This window comes from Triticum aestivum, chromosome 2B, assembly GCF_018294505.1.
Source record: "Triticum aestivum cultivar Chinese Spring chromosome 2B, IWGSC CS RefSeq v2.1, whole genome shotgun sequence".
NCBI lineage: Eukaryota > Viridiplantae > Streptophyta > Magnoliopsida > Poales > Poaceae > Triticum > Triticum aestivum.
Genome location: NC_057798.1, coordinates 797179053 through 797205385, shown reverse-complemented (window position 1 = coordinate 797205385; position 26333 = coordinate 797179053). Strand labels below are relative to the sequence as shown.

The 26333-nt window shown below is 46.9% G+C and overlaps 1 pseudogene; it reads right to left on the bottom strand.

Annotated features, from left to right (window-relative positions):
• Positions 1-5449: 5449 nt before the first annotated feature.
• On the bottom strand, positions 5450-14200 carry LOC123039697 (flotillin-like protein 2; annotated as a pseudogene).
• Between the last annotated feature and the right edge of the window lie 12133 nt (positions 14201-26333).

Genomic DNA, 26333 nt, shown 5'->3' with positions numbered 1-26333 from the left:
GCAAGCATGCAAAGAGTATATGAGCAGCGGAAAGTAAAGCATGCAACTTGCAAGAATGTAAAGGGGAGGGTTTGGAGGATTCAAACGCAGTTGGAGACACAGATGTTTTGTCGTGGTTCCGATAGGTGGTGCTATCGTACATCCACGTTGATGGAGACTTCAACCCACGAAGGGTAACAGTTGCGCAAGTCCACGGAGGGCTCCACCCACGAAGGTCCACAAAGAAGCAACCTTGTCTATCCCACCATGGCCGTCACCCACGAAGGACTTGCCTCACTAGCGGTAGATCTTCATGAAGTAGGCGATCTCCTTGCCCTTACAAACTCCTTAGTTCAACTCCACAATCTTGTTGGAGGCTCCCAAGTGACACCTAGCCAATCTAGGAGACACCACTCTCCAAGAAGTAACAAATGGTGTGTTGATGATGAACTCCTTGCTCTTGTGGTTCAAATGATAGTCTTCCCAACACTCAACTCTCTCTCACAGGATTTGGATTTGGTGGAAAGAAGATTTGAGTGGAAAGCAACTTGGGGAAGGCTAGAGATCAAGATTCATATGGTAGGAATAGAATATCTTGGCCTCAACACATGAGTAGGTGGTTCTCTCTCAGAAAATGGATGTTGAAAGTGTAGGTTCATTCTGATGGCTCTCTCCACGAATGAAGAGTGGGTGGAGGGGTATATTTAGCCTCCACACAAAATCTAACCGTTACACACAACTTGCCAAACTCAGTGGGACCGAATTGGTAAACTCGGTCGGACCGATTTAGCAAATCTAGTGACCGTTAGGATTTTCGGTGGGACCGACATGCAACTCGGTAGGGCTGATATGGTTAGGGTTAGCGCATAACATAATCTCGGTGAGACCGATTAAACATACCCGGTGAGACCGATTTTGGTAATAAGCTAACCAGAGAGTTGGTCAGGCAAACTCGGTGAGACCGATTACACAAACTTGGTGGGACCGATTTTGGTAATAAGTTAACCAAAGAGTTTGCATTGTAATCTCGGTAGTACCGACTACTTAAACGCGGTGGGACCGAATTTGGTAATGGACATACACAGAGAGATTACAATCCCATCTCGGTGAGACCGAGATCCCTATCGGTGAAACCGATTTGCCTAGGGTTTGTGGCTGTGGCTAAGACATCTGAACTCAGTGGCGCCAGATAGAATGAATCGGTGGGGCCGAGTTAGACTTTTGGGTTTAGGACATATGTGGATGTGGGAAAGTAGTTGAGGGCTTTGGAGCATATCACTAAGCACTTTGAGCAAGCAAGCCATTAAGCAACACCTCATCCCCTCTTGATAGTATTGGCTTTTCCTATAGACTCAATGTGATCTTGGATCACTAAAATAGAAAATGTAGAGTCTTGATCTTGAAGATTGAGCCAATCCTTTGTCCTTAGCATCTTGAAGGGGTTCCACATCCTCTAGTCCATGCCACTCCATTGTTGAACTTGTCTGAAACATACTAGGTAAAAGTGTTAGTCCAACAAGAGATATGTTGACAGTAATTACCAAAATCACCCAGGGAGCACTTGTGCTTTCAGATCTCTCCCTCGAAGCTCTGATGGATCGGAGTTCATGGGACGTCATCGAGCTGAACGTGTGCTGAACTCGGAGGTGCCGTGCATTCGGTACTTGGATCGGTCGGATCGTGAAGACGTACGACTACATCAACCGTGTTGTGCTAACGCTTCCGCTTTCGGTCTACGAGGGTACATGGACACACTCTCCCCTCTCATTGCTATGCATCACCATGATACTGTGTGTGCGTAGGAAATTTTTTGAAATTACTACGTTCCCCAATAGAGACAAGGTCCTATCTTCACCCAAGCTCCACACCACCTCGTTCACACATCATTTCTGCATCGACTTCGGCAAGTCCACCAGGACCACCAACAAACCAGCCCATGGACGAAGAGACCGCAGCCGCCGCACGCAACCGAACCTCGCGGAGACCAACAATAGCCAAACATCAGTGCGAGAAGCCAGATCCAACAAAGGCCAACCAAGAGCAGAGCCACCGGACGCGGCACAACTACCACGCCCTGCCGAGCACCATGCCAGCAAAGAACGAAGGCACGCTGCCCAAGGCCGCAAACCACCATGATCCCCGGCCACAGCCCAGCATTAGACACTCGTCACGCGCACCACGCATGCAACACAGCATCCTCCAGAGACCAGATCTCCTCCGCGCCGCCCACGGGCCTCCAAGCCGCGTCGAAAGCGCTGCCCGGGCCCTCTGCACGCCCGCGACGTGCACCCTAGCAGATCGAAGGCGGCACCATCCAACGCAGCCTCGTGACGCCAGGACGGCGCCAACACCACCGAAGGCCTCCTTGCCACTTCAGACCTGCGCCGACCAGCGCGATAGCCAAATCGTCGCCCGCATCTCGCCCCCCCCCCTCTCCCGCCCCGCCCGGCCACGCCCGAGCCGCAGCTCCACGCGCGCACGCGCCCGCCGAATGCCCGCGCCACCCCAGGCCTCGGCGAGCCCAAAGCTGCGCCGCCGGATCCGCGCCAGCCGGCGCCGAAGCCGCCCCCGCGCGACCGTCAGAGCCCAATAAGCCCGCACGCCAGATCCGCCCTAGCGGCGTCCTGGGAGATGCCCTGCCGCCACCCACCCTGGAGCCTGACCGGGCTTTGCCGGTGGGCTCCTCAGGCGGCGGCGAGGTGAGGGGAGGAGGAGGGGAGGGGGAAGGCGGCGGCGCTGGTGGGGGGGTCCCCGTGACGCCCGGGAGAGGCGACGCGGGGGAAGGGAGAAAATGCAACTACGAACCTGCTGGATCGATATGAATGGAACCGGGCGTGGGTTTCCCATCCCCATAGAACCTCGAGGAGGGTGGCAAGTTGGCGACGCCGAGGCGTAATCTATCTCAAGCTCTGAAGCTCTTGGTCTTGGGTGTGTTGGCCGAGAGCCAACCACACGGTAAATATTTTTCTCGGTCTCACTGTAAGAGTACATGTTCTTTTTTTTAGAAAAGAAGGATGACCCCCGGCCTCTGCATCTGGGCGATGCATACGGCCACTTTATTAATTATTCTCACAAGACCTTACAAATTCATACAATAGTAAGACTAAAGCCGTCGTCTAAGCAACAAACCGTCGCTACACCTATCCAGTTGATGAAGGGGCGCAGATAGCCTGGGCCTAATACCAAACAGACATCGCAGCCAAGCCTAACATCTAAGACCTAAGACCCCTACCTAGCCACTTGTCGGGTCTGGGGCACACACTGGTCCGGCATGCTTAGAGGTCGCCGCCGCCAACTGCAACCGCTCCATCTTCAGAACTGTACTGATGCATCAACCTTGCTTGGTCTAGCTATCGTCGAAGCCACCACGGCGCCCAACGGCACCTCCTCCCTGCACGCAAATAGTTGAGCACGTCGCAGTCGCCACTGATACACCTCAGCGCCATGCTGCCAAGTACCACCAGCCGACACAGCTTGAAGTCCTTGGAAGATCTATCGTGCGTAGCACCTGCCGACCAGGCATGCCAAAGCGTAGCACCAGTCGGTCAGGCATGACTTGACATCTCCACCGAAGCTCCATGAAAGAGGAAGCCGCTCCACCTCCTGCCTCTGACTTCCCGCGCTGCTCCACAAACGATGCTCCCGAGAGAGAAACGACACCGCAGTGCCGCCATCTTCCGATCTGGAACACCAGATCCTAGGGTTTCCCCCGGAGCAGCACGAGTGAATCGACAGTAGTTACACGACGATGCCTTCATCAAGGTAACGGGCGTAGAAAGCCGCCATCGCCTGCCGTCGGCTCGGTTTTAACCGACAACCATGTCTTCCCAACTCGCAGCCGGGACTAGATGATAGATCTCGAGATCCGATCACCAAGCTTCTGGCCGGCCACCGCCAACGAAAAAGATGACACTACTAGGAAAAGGGCTATAGATGGGATGGACACTAATGGCGCACCTGTCATGTGGTGCGCCATTAGTATATACTAGTAGAATGCCCGTGCGTTGCTACGGGCTTTTGAAATATTTTCCTTGAGTTATGTGAACATCATTGCACTTACTCATCGGAATACCAGTTGGGAATAAATGTTGCCATAAACATTTATCGTAATTCCAGCCGGTTTGCTTTATTTTGAGTGTGTCGTTGTTGTGGGATATCATCACTTGCACATCTTTTTGTTGTATAAAACATGGTGAATTTTTGTCCCCTTCCAATGACGTCGCCCCAAAAACCCTCTGAATGGTTTTTTTTGAACCCTGACATAATCCATCTCCATCTCTCTCATATTCTACCAAATTAAATATATATAGAAATATACCTTTTGAGTATTATATCATGTGCAACATACATACAAAGAAGAACAATTATTTGCATGCACCTCTTTTGGTTGTGTAAAACTCGTTGAATTCTTAGCCCCCTCCATCATCGTTACATCAGGGTCTTTGTCAGTCGACATCTCCGAAGCACAATCAAATCCATCAGTTTTTATGACCTACAAAGGTATTCTAATATAAACAAAGATTAGAATTTTTTTTTATGATGGTGGTATGGAAAATATATATTCATTGGACAAATGCTAGAAATGAGCAGTTTCTAGTAGATTGAGTGGCATCCCAATTTTAATAATTTTAGGCTCACCTCTATATCACATGTTGATGGTTATTCTCACGAATATCTACTATTTAGGGTATGTGGTATATTGCCCATAAAAAAACTATGTTACATTTCTTCAGAGCAAAGAACGGATTTCCCCTTTATACAATGATAGTCGGTCATCTCTAATTTCTTGGATATTTATAAGTAATTTATTGAGAAAATATTTTATGCTATTCTAAACATATATAGTGTATAGGTATAAATAAAGCTTTATTTTTATGATATTCCCATTATACCCCTCCTATACGACTTGCTGTCCTCTCCCGCACGACCGCACTCTATCCACTCCCTCTCCGCACCACTCACTCTCTTGTTCCCCTTCCTCTCTAGATCCATAGACTTCACCGGCGTCGCTCACTCTCCTCTCTCCGCCCTCGCCCCCTCAACCAACAGAATCGGTCATCTCCCACCCCTCCACCCTTTCATCCCTCCCCTCTTCTCACCAAAATTAGTGAAGGGGGGGGGGTCGAGAGACCAGACGGTTGCCTGATCCGCCCACAAACCGGCGAACAACATCACGCCAAGGTCACCAACGCCATCATGAAATGACAGGCTTCTTCCACCTCGACAGACTTGCTCGCACACCAAGATATGCGAGGGGGGCTTCTACTTCTCCCTCGCTCATCACCCCTTTGGCCAAACCATGGATCAACCTTCCTCTACTCTGACCCATGCCATGGACCGAGCTCACTTCCCTCCTCAATGTCATCTCTTCACCCCTTTCCTCGTGTGGCATGTTGCACCGCTAACCCTCACCTTATCTCCCTCCATTTCCTCCCATATCGAGACATGCATGTGTTCCTGCTAGGCCGCTTCACCACACCGCCGCCTTCATCTCCTTATACAATGTCGTATCCGCCGCCTTCTGCCAGCTGTAAAGAAGAAGCGTGTTCGATTCTTGAACCTACAAAATATAAAATGCTGAGGTCAATAAGTATGATTTTCTCTTATCCCTAGTACTATATTTTTATACATGCTTATTGCATAACCAACCTGTGTGTCGTAGTGTACTGTGGACTTGCTGAGCTACTCAACCTTGAGCTTGTCAGTTTGGCAGAGCATGTTCTTCGTCTTAACCTCCATCTACAGCTCGGCATCGCGGATGGCGACAGCCTTGGTGGCCTCAACCTCGGCGACCTTGGCCTTCTAGTCCCAGCTTTCCCCTTCAATCCTTCATGGTGAGGTCGGTCATTGAGGCGGCGTTGTCGGCCTTCCTAGTGTTCTCAAACACCCACACCTCCGCCTTGACCTTGGCCTTCTCCTTGAGCGCCTCGCCCTGCTGCCGCACAGAGAGCACCTTGTTCTCGGCGTCCACCTTGGCGGCATTCTGGCACGTGAGGCCATCCTGCTCCACAAACATCCACCTTGGCCCTGCTCGTTGCCTCATGTTGTGTCTTCTCGCTGAGGTAGGAGAAGTACTCATACCCTGGCACGTCCACCAGCTGCTTCACGGTGGCATTGTAGATGAAGAGGCCGAATTGGTCCAGCTCCTTCTGCACGCTACTGAACACCTCCTGCTTGAACTTTTTGGTGCAGGTGAAGATCTCGTCCATGGTCAGCTGGGCCACCAGCATCCGGGTCTCACCCTCGATCAGCCCTTTAGCCCTTCACCATGTCGTGCCCGTGGCTCCTACCGTACGAGTGCAACAGTGCGATCAAATTCACATGGAGTAGGAGCTTCGCTTCGACGGTGGGCAGGGCTGGACGTACCGCCCATGGCTCAATCAGTGTTTGACACGCTCGGTCCTGGCTTGTTAGAGAAAATGGATGATCTGGTCTGCTAAAATCGGCCTGGAAAATTGTCGGTCCGATCCGGTCTGGTGTTCAACCGGTCCGACCAAGAGGACTGAGAAAAAATGTCACTGTCGCCGCCATTCGTTCTTAGCGTGCCGACCGGCAGCCCCCGGGTAAACTACCATGTCCCCAAGCTTCCCCTCTCCTTCTTTTCTCTCCTCCCCATCCACCATAGCCTCTTGCTGTTGCTGTCATGCATGCACCACTGACGATCTCAAGTTCTCAACTTGGCGCTGGCAGCGTTCTAGCTACGGGTTTCGCTACCATGGCAGCGACCGTTTTAGCACAGCACACATGCAGGCCATCAACTGGGGAAACGGTCGATTGGGTGTGAACTTCGGATCGTGCGAGAATCACTCAGCCATGATTTCCGCGTGACATTTAATAGCCTCTGCCTATAATCAAGCACCATGATCCTACCCTGTCGTTTTCTTTGTTGAAGCATATGTTCAAGTCCACCTGCCGCCACGTGATTCTCTCTCTCCCATTGCTCTCTCCGTAACAACCTTTCCTTATCGTTTGCGTCTTTATCGCGAGTAAAGGATTAGCAAGGTCAGCTCAGGACTTAGTTGGGTTAGTGGCCGCACCTGCCTGTGTATATCTTGTATAAATGTATAACTGAATATGACTGCTTTTAGTCGTGTTGGTGTGTTCACTTTCTGCACTTCTATTCAGTCGAACAGGAAATAGGAAGTACAAGAGAAACATGGCTTGATCCGGAAATCACAGCACCATTTGACAACAAACCGAACGTCATGTTTTTTTCATGGTTAATCCGCTAATTATGGCAAGGCCCGAACATAAAAAAACATGGGCTCATGAAAAAAACTGCTATGGAAGGTTCATGGCTAACAACCGCGCACTTTCCGCGGCACATCACCGACCTCATCGCTGGCGCTCCCGCATGTCCACCACCTCGCCACAGCACCGGCACACCTAGCCCACCTCGCCGCTGCCCCAACACGTTGACGCTGGTGGTGGTTGGCCGGTCCAAATGGTGGCTCGATGAGGGACCGAACCAATCCGGACCGTGTCGCCTTGGTAGCGTCACCGAGTTCCAGGTGGTCACCCGGGGACCGATGCTGAAGACAACGGGCAGCGCGAAGGGCGGCTTCTTGGAGCTCTACCAATACCCACGCCTTCTTCACCAGCGTTAAGTCCTCGACGCCCCAGCCGGTGATGGCCAGGTACTAAGACGCGTACGCGGCGATGAAGTTCGTCGTTGACTGTTTTGCCCGGCTGTACTGTTAGGTTTTCTTTCCTTCTTACCTACATAGGACATAGGAGTGTTGACCGATCAAAGGAAATAAATAGAACCTGTTAGTACATATAGCAAAAATGCCCGTGCGATGCAATGGACCTATCAAACTTGTTTTACGTGATCTCTGTTGTATGTTCTTTCTCTATTCCAAAATTCCACTCACGCGAGTAAGAAGTATTTCACTGTCTTATGCAAGTAGTTCAGTGCATACATATGCTACTCGTCCGTAATTGCAACCTCAACAGAGTAAAAAAATCGGTTCGGTGCATGGATGGATTGATGGGAACACACTGTCTAATGAAAAGGATAAGAATCACATTGGCATGCATAGGTGATTTGAAATTTTAAAAATATAGCATCTACATCTGCGCATCATGAGGAACAATTCCAGAGAAAAAAATTGATCCAGTCAAGTGTATCTTTGGATATTTCATTATCCACTTAGGCCATATTAGTATTACTTCCCATGTGGTGCACATCATCCTGATGCATGGGTGTGCCTCGGCCCTTACATTGCAAATGTTATTATTGTAGGAAGAGCACACATTCATAAGCTAACGGTTTCACAATGCGTTCTTGCTGATAGTAATTGAACCAAATGAAACGATGGACAAGCAGATTGATTAAGGAACTCTAGGTAATACTTCATGCCTTAAGCAATGGCTCAAAAAGTTAATTTGTAAGTAACAAAAAAAGGCCTAGAAGAATAGGTCTACCTAAATAAAGTTTACTGCTACACATGAGCAGATCCACACGAAGCAGAGGGGAGGTGGAGCAGGCCGGTAACCAGGGGAAGGAGCAGAGTGGGAGAAGATTTACACGCCGTCTCCACTGGATATGGTGTCTCCGCCGCATCTGTGGAGGCGCTGCGGCTCCGCCTCGGATGGTGCTCGTGGCTATGGTGAAGAGGAGGGGTGACGCATGGGCGAAGAGGTAGGCGGTGCTCGTGGCAAAAAAAGTGGGTCGTTCAAGCTGCGGGAGGGAGGAGGGGATCACCGGGAGGCGGCGAGATCGGTGGGTGGTGGCGGCGGCGTCCAGGTAGGGAAGTCGAGGTAGGGCGCTGTGTTTTTTTAGGGGAATTGCTTGTGAAAATAACGTGCCACGACGATGTAGCGAGCGGATCCCCTTAAAAAAGACGTAGCGGGTGGATTCCCTTAAAACTGGTAGGAATGGATACGATTGATGATGTTGATAAATAGTGGTGAATGTTGGCCTAATTTACTATCATCATGCATGGAAACGAATCATCAAGAAAAAGAATACTTCCTATTACTACGCTCATAGGAAGCTTCCTAATCTCTGCTACCAAACAGTTTCTGCCCAAACAAGGAAGGAAAGTTATGGACCTGATTCAGAAGGAAACAAACATTATGAAGATTAATTAATTTAGATTTGATCTTTAGAGATTGATTGTGTTTGATTCTTTTACATAAAGACATTATTAAATAATTTGTGTCAGTATGGAAAGTTCTGATCCGTTCAGTTTTTTTCGGTGTATGAGAGGGTGAAGCGAAAATAAACCGATGAAGTGGGGGAGGGGACGAAAAAAAATCTACGAAAAAAAACCAGCGAAGGTGGGAGGAGGTACCAAAAAAACCATGGTAGGTGGGACGAAAAAAACCTGGAAGCGGGACTACCAACTGCTCCATTAGGAGTAGAGACTAATGGCGCACCATGTTTTGATGCGCCATTAGTGTGGAAGACACTAATGGCGCACCAGGCACATGGTGCGCCACTAGTAACAATTTATTTTTCCAAACATACTAATGGCGCATCATGGCTCGGTGCGCCATTACTAGTGCTAACAAGTAATGGCGCACTGGCCACACAGTGCGCCACTACTGTTGTTTATTTTTTATTCTTTTTTTTTTGCAAAACTACTAATGGCGCACCGTGGCACAGTGCGCCATTACTAGTTTAAACTAGTAATGGCGCACTGTGCCACGGTGCGCCATTAGAATATATACTTTTTTTATTTTTTCTCCAAAACTTCTAATGGCGCACCAGAAGCAGGTGCGCCATTAGTAACCAGGGTTACTAATGGCGCATTTGCATATGGTGCACCATTAGTAACCTGGGACCAACAAGATATTTTGGACAGCCCACCTACCCATTCACTTTCCCCACTTCATTCTCTCCACCTCCTCCTCCAAGCTTGTCTCGGCTGCCTCCTCCTCCTCACCTCATTTACACCATAGATTCATCCAAATTAAGTGGTTAAATTAACTTTTTTTGATAGGTAAGTAAGGGGGGAAGCTATCTTTATGTTGTTTTCCCTCTCCGACAATGTGCACATGCACTTTTTGTGGCCTAGCTAGATCTATGTATGTTCGTGGTGTTGCATATGTTTGTGGTGTTGCATATATGTTTGTGTTTTCATGTACCGGTATTTGAAATGCGATAGTTCCCAATATTTTGTCGGAATGTTGATTCATTTCCGTTTCGGCGAGAATTTTGGCACTATGCATTCTTTTTGGTCCTATTTTTAGGGAAAGTCATGCCAAATTTTTTCTTGGTTCTAAAATATCGTTTTGCTCTACCCCGCAGGCGACCATGGTCCGCACGATGACCGAAGGCATCGTGAATAGGTTTTTGAGCTCCGCGAAGGCCGAGATGCTTCAAAAGAACGAGACGGAGATAAGATGTCCGTGTCGAAGATGCAAGCTGAAGAGCCTTATTGCGGACCCGGATTCCGGGCAGGTGCGGGACCACCTGCTCTTGCGTGGTTTCATGGATGGCTATCGGTGGCAAGGTGATGAAGATGACTATGAAGTCGTCCATGGGGGCCAGGCGGCAAGAAATGAGCAAGACTCGGGCGGGCGAGAAGACGAAGAATCTCCAGGACATGATCACGATGGTGATGCTGTACACAATCATCATGTAGAAGATGCAGGACATGATGATGAGGAAGATGCCGGAGCAGACGAAGGGCATGATCATGAAGATGAAGATGCCGGCGGAGCACACGACGATGGACCATCGATGGGCTGGGTGCAGGACCCTCATGTTCAAGAGCTGCTTCTCAAGCAGACGGATAATGCAAGAGCTGCCGCCCGAGAGAAAGCCAAGCTGTATCAACTGGAGATAGACGCGGTTACTCCATTGTATGAAGGATGCAGGCCCAAGGATACCCGCCTGAAAGTAACGCTCATGGCTCTGGAGATGAAGGTAAAACACAAAATGACCAACGCATGCTTCGACGAGAACATGTCATTCTGGCACGATCGTCTTCCCAAGGGGAACAAGTTCTCGACCAGTTTCGAGGAGGCAAAGAAAATCATGTGTCCTCTGGATTTACGCACATGAAATACCATGTGTGCATGAACAATTGCATCATTTATCGGGACGAGCACACGGAGTCTACCATCTGTCCGGTGTGCGGTGTCACTCGATACAAGAAGAGGAAAAAAGCTCCTCGAAAAGTGGTGTGGTACTTTCCGATAACTCCTCGTCTACAGTGATATTTGGCGGACCCTAAGGTAGAAAAGCTCCTGCGTTGGCACGCGGATATGGAGGAGAAGAAGCGAGAAGATGATGCAAATGATCCGGAGATAAATAAAAAAGACAAGATGCTGAGTCACCCAAAGGATGCGAGCCAGTGGCAAGCGTTGAACTTCGAACACCCAGAATTTGGGAAGGATCCAAGGAACATCGTGCTGGGCGCGAGCACCGATGGAGTCAATCTGTTCGGCAGCCAGAGAAGCACACATAGCACCTGGCCTGTGTTTGTGTGGATGTACAACCTTCCCCCCTGGTTGTGCATGAAGAGGAAGTACATTCACATGAGTATGCTAATTGAAGGGCCGAAACAACCAGGGAACGACATCAATCTGTATCTGGGGCTGCTGAAAGAGGAGCTAGACACGCTGTGGAAAACGCCAGCCAATACGTGGGACGCTGCAGAGAAAGAATATTTCCCTATGAGAGCCGCACTGCTCACGACGGTGCACGACTATCTCGGTTACGGATATCTCGCGGGGCAGGTGGTCCACGGATTTTCTGGATGCGTCAGGTGCATGGATGACACAATGTATCGCCAGCTAGATAGAGATCTCGGGTCTTTGAAAACTGTGTTCATGGGACATCGAAGGTGGCTTCGCGACGATGACCCATGGAGGAAATGCAAGGATCTGTTCGATGGTGAAACCGAACCCCGAACGCCCGCGTACGAGGAGCGGCGAGGAAATAGACCAGCTGTTGAAAAATTGGAAAGACTGCCCACTGCCGGGAAAGAAGCAAAAGGCGCCAGAGCCGGAAAAGAAGCGAAAGGCGCCAGAGCCGCTGCTGAAGGTATGGAAAACAAGGTCTGTTTTCCGGGACTTGCCGTACTGGAAGATCCACCGTGTGCCTCACAGCCTTGATGTCATGCATATCATGAAGAACGTGTGCGAGAGTCTGCTTGGTACCCTGCTCAACATGCCAGAGAGGACCAAAGATGGGCCGAAAGCAAGGGCAGACTTGAAATCAATGGGCATCAGGGAGGAGCTTCACGCTAATGATCATGATGATGATGATGATGATGAGGCGAAGCAGGACACGAAAAGTCATCGCAAAGGCAAAAAGGCCAAGAAGACCGGAAATGACTACCCTCCCGCGTGCTTCACTCTAAGTCAGCAGGAGATCGAGCAGTTTTTCACCTGCCTCGTAGGAGTAAAACTTCCTTACAGTTACGCGGGGAAGATAAGCAGATACCTAGACCCAGCGAAGCAGAAGTTCAGCGGGATGAAGTCTCATGACTGTCATGTGCTGATGACGCAGATACTTCTAGTTGCAATCCGTGGGATCATGGACGCGCACGTCCGTGAAACGCTATTTGGCCTATGCAACTTTTTCGACGTCATCTCTCGAAAGTCGGTTGGCGTGAGGCAACTCAGAAGGCTACAGGAAGAGATCGTGGTGATACTATGCGAGCTTGAGATGTACTTCCCGCCCGCATTCTTCGACGTTATGGTGCATCTGCTGGTCCATATCATGGAGGATATCATCCAACTCGGGCCGACGTTCCTGCACAGCATGATGTCGTTCGAAAGGATGAATGGTGTCATCAAAGGATACGTTCACAACATGTCACGTCCAGAGGGAAGCATAGCCAGGGGCTTTCTGACCGAAGAGTGCATCTCCTACTGCACGAATTATCTAGGCATTGAGGACCCCGTTGGTCTGCCCGTCAACAGGCACCTCGGCAGGCTCGCTGGATGGGGTCACCGTGAGGGTCGCTGCGAAATGCATGTCGACTTCGAGGGTCGACTCGCTGACTTTGAAAGAGCAAACCTAGTCGCGCTACAACACATAGACGTGGTTGATCGTTGGGTGGTAGAGCACAAAACATTTATTGAGAAGACATACAATGACCGAGGCCAACAGAGGACGGACGGAGATATAATCAAAGAGCATAACTCATGTTTCACGCGTTGGTTCAAGCAGAAGGTTCTGTCGTACCCTTTACATGAGGATTCTTCCGCGAAAGAACAACTCATATTCGCCTTGTCACAGGGCGTCGAGCACAACCTGATGACCTATGAGGCGTATGATATCAACGGCTACACATTCTACACCGAGGACAAGGACATGAAGAGCGATGGTTATCAGAACTCCGGGGTAACGATGGAATCCTACACCGGTAACGACAAGGACAGATACTACGGAAGGATCGAGGAGATCTGGGAGCTGAGCTACGCTGGAGAGAAGGTCCCGATGTTCCGTGTCAGATGGGCCAAGAGCGTCATAAATATTTTCAAATAACAAATTTGATGATATTTTTAAAAAACTATTATTATTATTATAAAAAAATATTACTGTTATGATTTAAATAAGTTTGAACATATTTAAACACAAATAAATATCAAACAGCATTTTAAATGCATAAAAACAAAAATTGGGGAGCCTGGAAATCGAACCCAGGACCTCCTAGTGTTTGTGCTGCATGCTGACCAGTCGAGCTAGTGGGCGTGTTCTGATGTAGATAGGGTTAGGTTGTATATAACCTGACCAGTTGGGCTAGTAATTAAAACAAAATTCTAATGGCGCACCAAGGGAAGGTGCGCCATTAGAATCGTCGTACTTATGCCGCACTAGGGGTAGGTGCGCCATTAGAACCCTCCCCCCACACCACCTATTCACCTCGCACTGTGGCATCCCTCCCTCCCTCGCCAGATTCCCCAACCGTACGCTGCCATCCCCTCCGTCCGCCGCAGCCACCCACGCGCCCCCGCCGCTTCCCTCTCCTCTTCCTCCCCCCTCGAGCGCCGCTGCCCCCTCCGTCCGTCGCAGCCGCCCATGCGCCCCCGCCGCCTCCCTCTCCCCTTCCTCCCCCTCGAGCACCGCCTCCCCCACGAGCGTCGCCTCCCTAGCCTCCCTCCCTAACCCTCGGAGCCGCTGGAGACTTGGAGCCTCGGCGCCTCCCCACGTCCACCAGGAGAGGAGGCCCGCGACCTCCCCGCCGTCTATCCCCGCCTCCCCAAAGCTCACCGTCTCCGCCCTCCGCCGTCTCCGCTCCGGCCACCACCTCATCGTGGTCAGGTAACCCTCCTCCCTCTGCCTCTCTTCCTCCTCTCCTCCCTCCCGGCCATTCCCTCTTCTTCTCTCTATTGCTAGGTTTAGGTCAAATCCCTCTCTAATTTAGGTCAAATTAGGTTCAAAAAATTGCTAATTTTGGCCAGCAACCCATCAGTTCTATGCTGAGAATGCCCTATAGATGCAATAATATTTTAATCATGATCAAATATAACTGCACCCATAAACAGAACCATTTGCATAATAGGTATGTGTTTCCCTCTTCAGTGAAGGGAATTAAATGGTCTAAACCACTTGGCTAGTGTGGTCAGTAACACAAGGCCAAGGGTCTTTCATTTTAGGCAGGCAAGAGCTTCAATCCAAAAGCATTTGTTGTGGACTCCACTCAAAAGCCATTACTCAAAGTTCAGCTAGCACTAAAAAGGCTACTCCTAGTAGAATGTTGAATTAAACAAAGTATTTCCACTGGAACAGCTATGTATGTTTTCAGTGAGACTGTGCATGCTCTTTGTTTCGTGCAATCTAGTGCCGTACTGCCATCACAAAGTACATGACAAAACTAACAACACAGATGGCTTGTTGAAGTATCATAAGGTTATAGGATGATATTAAACAAAAGAAAACTATAAGCTAGGAATGAGTAGTCCTCTTTGAATCTCTTCAACCCAGCTTCTCTAGATGGTGTTATCCCTCTGAAATGCTTGTTGTATGGCTACGTCATGTTTATCTAGACTATATGTTATAAGAGCAAGTATAAGAGCAAAAGTTCAGTAGTGTGAATAAATCAGTACTAATTCATTTGCTAATCAAGATGTTTGATTGTTTTCCTCTTGTTGATTGTTTGGTCAAAGCTGTCATGTTCTATTCGGGTAGACAGAGCTGTATAGGATTGTTCAAAATATAAGGGCTGAGCTCAAGGAGCACAGCAACAGCTGTCAGTAGTTACACACTTGCACTGCATCTATGATAGTTGGATGCAATATATTTCCTACTGTATTTGACTAGTGTTTAGGTCAACAGCAATCCATGATTTTTTTAGTTAACAGCAATCCATGATTTTTAGTTAACAGCAACCCATGATTTTTAGTTATAAGCAATCCATGATTTTTAGTTAACAGCAATCCATGATTTTTTGGCTGTTGGCTACTGCTGTATGTTGCTACTGCTACTTGTTGGTGGGGCACTGGTGCTACTGCTAGTCTGCTACTTGTGCTGGATGTGCTACTGCTAGTCTGTTGCTCGTGTGTTGTTGTTAGTTACTTCGGTTGCTCGTTGGCTTCTGCTAGTGCTAGGCTGCTAGTAGTTCTGTAGTGTAGTTGCGGCTGCTCTATTGTGTCATATACAGATATGCTCATGTAGTCATGTGTGCTGCAGATTTATTGGATATGTGGACTGTGGCCAACCATTTTGATTCTAACTGAACATTTTCAAGCTACTGGTTGCTGGTGTTGTTTTTCTTGCAGCTGGTCATGCTCTGTTGCTGCTGGTTGCTGGTGTACTGGTGCGGTGGTGCTCTGTACTGTGTTTCCTTGTGCTATGCTGCACTGTTGCTTGCTTCTATACATAGTGTGTTGTTTTGTGCTCTGCTGCTGCTAGTTAGTTGTGTTGTGCTGCTGACCTGCTGTTTACTTAGTACTTACTTGTGATGTGCTGCTATAACTATTTAGCAAGTGTTTAAAGCTTTAATTCATTAATTGTGCTGGTGATGTGCTGCTGCTAGTTGTGTTGTCAGTAGTCACTGGACTACTTGTGATATTATCTACCTATTGCATTGCTTGTTTGCTACTCTGCTTTGCTTGCTTATTTAGTTTGGAGAAGCAATGAATGGGGAGAAAGCCTTTTCATCCATATGAAAGTAGAGGCACATTGTGGTGCTAGTTTGCTGGGTTTTGTCTCCGACCATTGTGTTGTGATGAATTTGCAGGTACCCCGAGAGGCCCTTGAGTTTGCCGGAATGTCGATTAACTTCCGTTCCGGCAAATTCGGGTACTCCATATGTCCTATTTTCAGCAAAGGTCATGCTGAAATTTTTCGTGAATTTTAGCATGACTTTGCTAAAAAATAGGACATATGGGGTACCATAATGTGTACTAGGTGCTCCCATCTTCTGTGTCATTGTTACCCTAATTTATAGTCCAGTACAATTGGACTTTCAGTACAGCCTGTTATCATGCATGTTTTATGATCTGTTGTAAGGGTACTAATTGGTCTCTTCTGCTGCTTATCAGAGATGGGGGGAAGCAGCCATCGCCGCTCTGCCACACCGCAGTATGAGTTGGATGCTTCCGAGTTCTTCAGTATCATACTTGGGACTTCAGTATCATCCATGACGCAGGTATATAACACGAGAGATCTCCCCTTCACCCATCTCATTATGATATCTGTTGTTTGCTACATCACTCATTGTCCCAAACTGCAGAGGCTGCCTGACAGTTTTATGAACATGCTGGGTGAAGATCCGCCAAATAATGTGAAGCTGCGACAGGCCGGCAGCGGGTTACGCAGGCTGTGGGATGTGGAGTTGGTGATCAAGGAGGGCCACATGTACTTGTATCGTGGGTGGGAGAAGTTCTACCGTGCCTACGACCTGCGACTGGGGTACTTCCTTCTCTTCATGTACGACGACGACGCCACCATGCTCATCGTGAAGGTGTTCAACGTGACTATGTGTTGCATGCGCTACGCTGACGATGATGATGCCAGTACGTTCTGCCTCTTCTTATTCCTCTACATTTGGCTTTGTCTCACATTGATTGTTAACGGTCATTGTTGCATTTGGACAGGCAATGGGAGCAGCAGCAGCGACACTGGCTACAGCCAAAGCAGGAGCGACTATGGCTGTAGCAAAAGCAACAGTGATTCTGGCTTTAGCGAAAGCAGCAGCGATTCTGGCAGCAGTAAAGACAACAAGAAGGATGATCCGGACTGGAGTGCGGGAGAAGAGGAGCAGAGTTGGAATGAGGAGCTGCAGGATGACGTTGGGCATCAGGCTGAGGATGACCTAGCGCTGGTGGTGGCTGACCAAGGGCAAGAGATGGTGGTGGCTGACCATGGGCAAGAGATGGTGATGGCTGACCATGGGCAAGAGATGGAGGTGGCTGAGGATGACCTAGCGATGGTCGTGCCCGTCCTGCCTGAAGGTGGCCTCGCGATGGTGGTGGTGCCTGACAATGACCACGCACCGGTGGTGGCGCCGGCGATCCCACAGCTGGGCGACATGACCACGCCAATTATGGTAGAAGACTACATCCCACTGCCTCCACCGCCTCGCCGCTCTTGGCGCATCAGGCTGAGGAAGGAGAAGGAGAAGAACAATGAGAACTGAACTATGTCAGGTATGTCAGATCTCCAAAATGATATATATATATATATATATATATATATATATATATATATATATATATATATATATATATATACTTAGTTACCTATGTTATCTCTAATATGCTTAGTTTCCTATAGGTTAGCTTCATTTTACTTAAGTTGGCTATAATATGCTAACTTAGAGCTTATATGCTTAGTTTCCTATAGGTTAGCTCCAAAATAACTAATGATCAAGTTTACATAATGAGCTTGTAGTCTTCTTCTTATTCTTCCTCTTTTCCAAAATGACATAGGTTAGCTTCATTTTACCTAAGTTGGCTCTAATATGCTAACTTAGAGCTTATATGCTTAGTTTCCTATAGGTTAGCTTCAAAATTACTTATGTTAGCACAAAATGATCAAGTTTACATAATAAGCTTATAGTCTTCTTCTTATTCTTCTTATTCTTCTTCTTTTCGAAAATGACATAGGTTAGCTTCATTTTACCTAAGTTGGCTCTAATATGCTAACTTAGAGAGCTTATATGCTTAGTTTCCTATAGGTTAGCTCCAAAATTACTTATGTTAGCACAAAATGATCAAGTTTACATAATAAGCTTATAGTCTTCTTCTTATTCTTCTTCTAGTATTATTCTAGTCTTCTTCTTCTTCTCTTCTTCTTCTTCTTCTTCTAACTTCTTGTTTATCATTTTGCAGATTTGATTTAATTCACGGAAGCTTGCATGGATGGAGTGCTTATTTTCCATTTGTGTTTTTATTTTGTATCAATGTGAAATTTTTGTGAATTGATGGATAACGGTATTGGATGAACAATGTGAAACTTTTGTAATATGTAACGATGAAACTATGTGTTGACTATGTATGTATATATGATGAAACTTGTGTGTTGGATATGATTGTTATATGGATGCTTGTTATATATATATGAGTTGGATATCTCATATGTGAAATAGTGAGCTGAGATTAAGAAAAAACGAAAAAAAAATTAAAAAAAATTGTTACTAATGGCGCACTACCATGTGGTGCGCCATTAGTATAGAAGATAATAGTGGCGCACTGTGGGCAATACTAATGGCGCACTAGTGATGCGCCATTAAAATTTAATTCTAATGGCGTGATGCTAGTGGCGCACCAGTAGTGCGCCATTAGAAGGCAAAACTGGTGCGCCACTAGCATGCCTTTTCCTAGTAGTGTGACCACCGCCACTGGCTACACCGGCCAGAACAGATATGCCATGGGTGTCGCCAAGCAGTCCATCAGGCTCTCGAGGCCGCCGCCGATCTAAAGCCAAATGACGGCCGCCGAAGGCCGCATTGCGTCGCCGCCCGATCCGGACCAGCAGCCGCCTGTGGCCCGAGGCAGGGCCGACCGCCGCCACCATCGAAGCCAATGTCGTCGCTTCTAGATCGGCCGCACCTCCACGCATGTTGGGGCCCCGCCACCCCTGAGACGCAGGAAGGAGGAAGAGCCCCCGCCACCGCCATCGGCCTCCGGGCGCAAGCCGGCGGCGTCCTCCAGCGGCGGCGGGAGGAGGGGAGGAAGATGGGCTAGGCCCCGGCGGCGGCTAGGGTTGGCGAGCCACCCGAGTCGCCCGAGCGGGGGCGACGCGGGGGCCGAGCCTTGGGGGGCCTTAGCTAGAGTACAGGTTCTTACATAAAAAGTTTTGTTGAATGAATTTGGAGGCCCTCTGTTGTTTGGCAGTGAACTGGCCACGGTCGTTGGTAGACACATGTAGAGGGCAAGCGTACCCACCGGCTGACGCGGATCGTCTGTCTATCGGGGCGCTGGAGACCGACATCAACCGATCTCTCCATGGCGAACAGAGTTGCCCTTTGCCTTTAGAAAAAGGAAAGAAAAAAAGGCTGCCGTCGATATGCATACAGATACAGGAGGCCGGCCCACGAGCGTGACTAACTATGCAGTAATGAGGAAATGTGCTACAGAGATCAGTGGAACATCGATCCCTAGAAACAGACTTGGAACAAATAAAGAGATACATGCATGTTGGTCCAATCTGTGTGAATCCCGACCGCAGCAAGAGGCCTCAGATAACAGAGGTTATCAGTATGCTTGAACAAGTACAAAGTACTCTTTCCATCCCAAAATAAGTGTCTTAACTTCAGTACAACTTTAGCACAAAGTTGTACCGAAGTTGAGACACTTATTTTGAGACTGAATGTTAGCTACCTCACAGGGATCCACTCAATTCAGAGTACAAGGATGGATACAAGCACAAATGTGCTGAAAACAAACAGCAAGAAGGAGAGAGGTTCACCTGGATGACTCCAGTGAGTTTTGTGACAGTTACTTACTCGAATGAGTTTGTGCCAAGTTTACAGACAGATCTCTGGAACTCAGCTAGTTAGTTAGCCAAGCTATTAACAAATGGAAGGTTGCAAGTGCTTGTTTCTCTCCCCCTCCGGCTGCTAGCTGGAGCATGGAAGAACCTGTGGGGTCAATGCTAATTTTGATTATTTTCTTCATAGTGTAAAGTAAAAGTACAGTGATTTTAGCCATAGCTTACATGTAGAAATTAGCACCGGCAGTTCAGACTCTGGTTACCAAGCCTAATTTACTTCATCAGTTGTTCCAAGATTCCAATTATTTTTCTTCCCCTTGATATTTTCAGATCTCCTGTAAATCCACTCCACTCCATCCAGTTTGATTAGTGCAGATCTGTTAGTAATAAGGAATAGTATTTGCTAGAGTCTCAACTTATTTCATTCCTCATTATCATTTCTTCATACTACAGAGTGTTATTAACTTATTGCTTGTTACATCATACTACATCCAACGGCAGTTGCAACTTGCAAGCATGCTCTCATTTAGCACTCTTTCTTGCAGAGACAACGCATAAAAAGGGGTCTGGCGCGGATCATGGCACACACCCCTTCGGTAAAACCCTCCTTTTGGCAAGCCTTGGCACATGGAGCATACTTGCACCAGGAAGCCTTGCCGGTATAGGTCTTGCTGAACTTGCTGCATGTGTCGGCTTCAGAGCCTACAAAACAACGAACACACAATATGGTGTATCAAAAAGAAAAAGGAGACCTATGATGTTCTACAGAAAAACAAGACAGAAAGAAGTGGCGTGGAATACAAAACTTCACATATGACTAGCAAATGTGTACATCACGCATGGAAGAAGTGCCTTGCTCGTCTAAAGGTGAAATTTTCAGACAACGCTTACCAGGAACCAAGAGGAGTGGCATGAGCAGTAGCAAGCATAGCACGCTTGGCACCTTGAGGTCTCCCATCTCTTTAGGCATAACCAGTAACGACGGCAAGTAAGCGAGTATAGGATAGACGCGCATCCAACTAGGCTACACGATCTCTTGTAGGCACTGATGATGTGACCTAAAGAAAATAAATGTGAAAGATATAACGTTCGCATGATCCTATCTTGAAGATATGCATGACGGAGTAATGTTGAAATGTGCATGGATGTGCACCCACCCTAGAGAGCCATGTCGGTGCTCAATTGTATAGAGGCGTGTTTGGAAAATGGTTCTGTACTCCAAGTATCCAATTCTGCTCCTGAGCTAATCTACACCCTGTGAACAGTAAATTCAAAACAAATACTAGAAACATTCCAAAAGATGTGGTGACATATGCTTACGTGTGTGATATTCGTGCCAAGTTCCATCTCATTCGGATGTTTGAAACATGAACATTTTGTGAATGACAGTTTGAACAGATTTTGAAAAAGAGAATATTTCTTGAAATTCCTGAACATTAAAAAAAATGAACAATAGAAAATTTTAAAACGAGAACATTTTTTTGAAATGACTGACATTTTTAAACACGAACATTTTCTAAAATTGTGAACAAATTTTAAAACAAGAACATTTTTCAAAATTCGTTGAAGACTTTTTGAAACACGGATATTTTTTGAAATTGTGAACAAAATTTGGGAACGGGGACATTTTTTGAAATTGGGAGCAAATTTTGAAAAAGAGAACATGTTATAAAATTCTGAAAAAATATTTGAAATTCTCAAATAAAAGAAACATGAAAAATAAAAAAACGAAGGAGCAAAGGAAAGAAAAGAAACAAAAGGGGGGAAATAGAGGAAATAGAAAAAAAAAGGTTCAGAAACCTCCAAGAAGGTTTCCAAAACCAGAAAAAACAGGCTGGGAACCACCTAGAAGATTCCTAAAACCAGAGTCGCTCCAACGTTTGAACGGCGGGCCCATTCGAACGTTCGTCGATCTACCCCTGTGCGCCGCCTCGACTATGGCTCCTAATTGGCGCTGGTGCTCGTGGAGCTCACAATGACTTGTAGCGGGCCAGCCCAATAATCTGCTATTCAAACAGCAAACACAACGAAAAGGAGGCATCCTCTAGATAAACTAGATGATACCCCGCGCGTTGCTGCGGCAAATTATGGTTACAAATTGATTAAATTAAAAATATAACACATGACTACAGTATTTAAATGGTTAGCTCTTGGTTGTGCATGACAGAAGTATCATAAGTGAACAACCGCATAGAGCCCCTTAATGTGAAAACAAATGGCATTTGTAATGTGTGATTGTCACAACTGCAAGCACGAATATTATATTTTCTCTGTTCACAAATATAAGATATTCTAACCTTTTTCTGATTTAGAAGTATATAGACGCATTTTGGTGTGTTTGTTCACTCATTTCTGTTCGTACATAGTCCATATTGAAATATCTAAACATCTTATATTAGTGAATGGATGGAGTATATCTAAATAGGCCCAAAAAAACTGTACTGCAATAAATTATAGCCGAGAAAATCAACCAGGAAACAATACAAACTTAATAGATAATTAAGATAGCTTGTTACATGAGATACACACCCAAATAAGGCTCTCGCCAACAGATTACATGAACGTTTGTTAGTTTGCTCTTTGGATGTTGCCTACCCCGTCTTTGTTTCTCTGGTTTTCCTGTGTATAAAACAACTTGACAATGAGTAAGAAGCACATGTCTAACATTTTATGTATGTATGGTTACAGAAGTCACGTTTGTAAAATATTTTTAGCTTTCTTACATGATCAACAATAGTCTTCAAATCAGGTAGTAAAAATGACTTAAAAATAATATATGTAAAAAAACATGAGGGAGATGGGATTATTATTCTTTGATTACACTATAAAGATTACACTGGTCAACGGTACCTCAGTTGCAGCGTGTTTGAAATTTCATCAACTACCTTGTCGATATCACAAAATAAAGATCTGCACAAACAACAAAAGTGTGGGTGACCTAATTTTAGTAGACTAATGCAGCCCCAAGATGTTGGTATTACTACTCAAATAAAAACAAATAGTCAAAGACTAATCAAATTTTAAATAAGTAGCAACACATACAGGCAGACGACGGCTGGATGTTGTGTAAAGGGATGGCGACCAGCTTACTCACCACTCGCGAGTGCAACGGAGAGGACAGAGCGCATTGTGTGATAACTGAGCCAGGCAGGTTAATTGTTCAGGGAGAATAACAGATGCAAATTCAGAGATTTCAAGCTAATAGGATTCAGAGATCTACTTGACTCAAGCTCATCTGATCGTGGATTAGGACCATTCTTACAGCCAGCTAGCCATACCTATCGTACACCGTAGAACCAAAAGGAGTACTACTGGCTCTTGTTAATTAGGCTCTCCTCCCGAGTCCTTCCTATTCACAAAGGAGTACCTCATGTCCAGGTACCCTTTCCCATCAGCGTCCATAAACTGCAAATAAAATTCACACATGCATACATACTTCGGCATAAGAATAGATTCACACGAACAAAATAACTGCACACCATCTCCTTATAAAAAAGATTAAGTCTGGCAGATGCCCTTATTATCTTTAATTTAGCAGAACATGAACCCGTTGCAAAGATACCAGTTGGAGTGGTTGAATGTCCCGATCGTCACCGTCTGATTCTCAACTACAAAACAAAACATTTACAGATAACATATAACCTAGCTTGTAGTCAATGAACTAATTTCTTATTGAAAAATCCTAATTAGGAGGAAGGAGAGGAAGTAGGAGCAGGTACCATGGCCTTTTTCTTACGAATGGCGACGGGTCGTCTCCACCTTCGCCTCACGGCCGGATGCCGATGACAAATAGCATGGTGTTGGACACTCCGTCTCCACATATGGTTTAGGTGGAACAGCTCGCCGTCGTCGGCGTGGAAGAGCGCCTGCAAGTCCACATCCAACGATCCACGGCCAGTGCCTCACCAAAGGGGATGTGGAGGAGATCCACCCGCGATGCACAGAGGTGTGGTGTTGGTCCAGCGCGTCACCGGCGCTGTGGAAGAAGAAGATGCAGCCCCCTCGCGGCGGCAGCGGTGACGTGCATAGGCGGCGGCCAGGGGATGGAAGGAGAAGAGGCGGGAGCATAATAAATTGGGGAAGTTGAAGCGGAAAGGGCAGGTTCTGGCGTTCTTGCGGGGCGAGGAAACGATGGAGTCAAAGAGATTACGGGAGGGTCGCCGAGCACGGGGGACCAAGACTTGCGCTGCAGATCTGAGCCATCTGTGGTCGATCAAACGGCTGAAAAAATTTATGATGACGTGGACACGCGAGAGCACATAGAAATCAGGTAATGAGGAGCTCCTATTTAAATATAGTAGATTCTGAGAGAAACGTGACTTGAATTCAGCACACAAACGATGACAAACCGTACGCAATGACCACTTGGTGACATTCACTTAGTTGTCAGTTACTAGGAAACAATGCTATTTGACCTTGTTATAGTACAACATAAATACACATTATATGTCCAATATAAACTTTTGAAAAGAAAGCATAAATTTGAGAGAGAATTCTTAAAAATATTGAGAACAACCAAGAATTTGAAAAAAGTTCACAAATTCGAAAAAATTCACCGGATTTTGAAAAAAGTTCACGGCTTTCAGAAAAGTTCATCGCCTTGGTAAAAAAGTTCATCAATTTTGAGATGGGTTCACCGTTTTTGGAAAAAAAAAGTTAATTGAATTTCAAAAAAGGTCTTCCATTTTGAAAAAATTCATCGAACTTGAAAAGCGTTCATCAATTTTGAAAAAAGTTCATAAAAATGAAAATTTTCATACATTTGGAAAAAGTTCATGAATTATAAAAAATTAAAAAAATACCAAAAAAATAAAATTTAGAAAAAAAATAAAAATATTACAAATTTGAAGAAAGTTCATGAGATTCAAAAGAGGTTATTGAATTTGAAAATTACACGAATTTAAGAAAATTCGTGATTTTTTAAAAAAGAAAGAGAACATGAAAAGAGAAAGAGAGTAGGCACAAACAGGTCGCGGCTTTTCTACGTTAAAGATGTATAAAGAAACAAACTTGTCACTAACAGGTTGCTAGTCCAGTTGCTTACTTTCGAGGTTTGCTGTTTGAATCCCATCACCCTTGATTTTATTTTCGCGATTTACAAGTTAGAAGAAAAAATATATGTGGGCTGGCCCAGCTCGCAAGTGAGGCTGTGTGCTTTAGACGCCCGCTAGTGAAATGGCCTATAACGGGCGCCTGAAGTGCCGAATAGGGATTGCGGCTATGCATTTGTTTGCTGCGATGTGGAAAGTGGCATCGCATGAAGGGAGCCGGTACTGGGCCGGCCAGCAAACCACCATGGTTTCATCATGCTGACAGTATTTTTTCTTTCTTTTGTTTATAGTTTGAAATATATGATTCCCTCCGTTCATAAATATAAGTCTTTTTAGAGATCCCAATGTAAACTATAGACAGAGCGAAATGAGTGAATGTACACTCTAAAATGTGTTTATATATACATTTCTATGTAACAGTGAATTCGGCCTACTTTAATCTAGCGAGGTCGGCACTTGTAGTGTGGCCCTGCCCGCGATCTGGACTGTTTGTGTTTGGATGGAACCCCCGAGCAGAAAATGAAGCTCCACACGTGCAGCTTTCAACGTCACCAGAGCGCGCCAGAACACATACAAATGCCGACCTCGGGTGGGGACTACCGGATCCACCACCAGCGCGCGCTCTGGCCGGCTGTCCGTAGATCGGCCGATGCAGCAGCGGCATAACCAGTCGCGCACTCACGAAAGAGAAGGCAAGTTGAGACGCCGATTGAATGAGACGGCATCTGCAAGTTGAGACGCTCGCGCGCATCCTTGGCTGTCAGTCATCTACTCGCCATGCCATATCCCCAACCACCGGGCGAAGGACGATCTTCCAGCCGAGCAACGGAATATGCCACGAGCCCAGTCGATCGGCCAAATTTTACCAGCAGAGTGTCAGTGAATCGTCCACGGCCGGTTGGTTCCGTTTTGATCCCATCAAGCGAGCGGCACCTACGTAGGCGCAAACGACCTGACCTCGACGCACGCACGCAGTCCGGGTTGATCGGTTGGGTTGGGAACGAACCCCGGCCCAGGGGGGCCAGGCACGTATGGGCGCGTGCAGGTGCATCCGGTGTAGGTCCCTGCCTACCTGCCTGCCACGCCACACACGTCAGGAAAATAGACTTTGTTCTGCTTCCCGTTGGGTTCGTTCTTACAACCTACTGTAGTAACTAGGAGTAGTGATTTATTCTCAGACAAAATCGGATCATAACATCGAGGTGGCAGAGAGATCAGATGCCACTGTGCTCGTTGCCGTATCCCGAAGATCACTGCCGACAGGGTGCACGGGGCGCCCACACCTTTCCTGAACCAGGATCAACGGGACCGAATAATATTGCCAGGGAATTAATTGTTCGCCGTGAGTCTAAGGTGAGGAGATGTCGACATCGGCACTGCCAACTCGCTCGCTGGTCCAGACTCCAGACTCCAGACCAGACACCACAAGGGACGAGAAGAGCGCTGCATCTCCACAC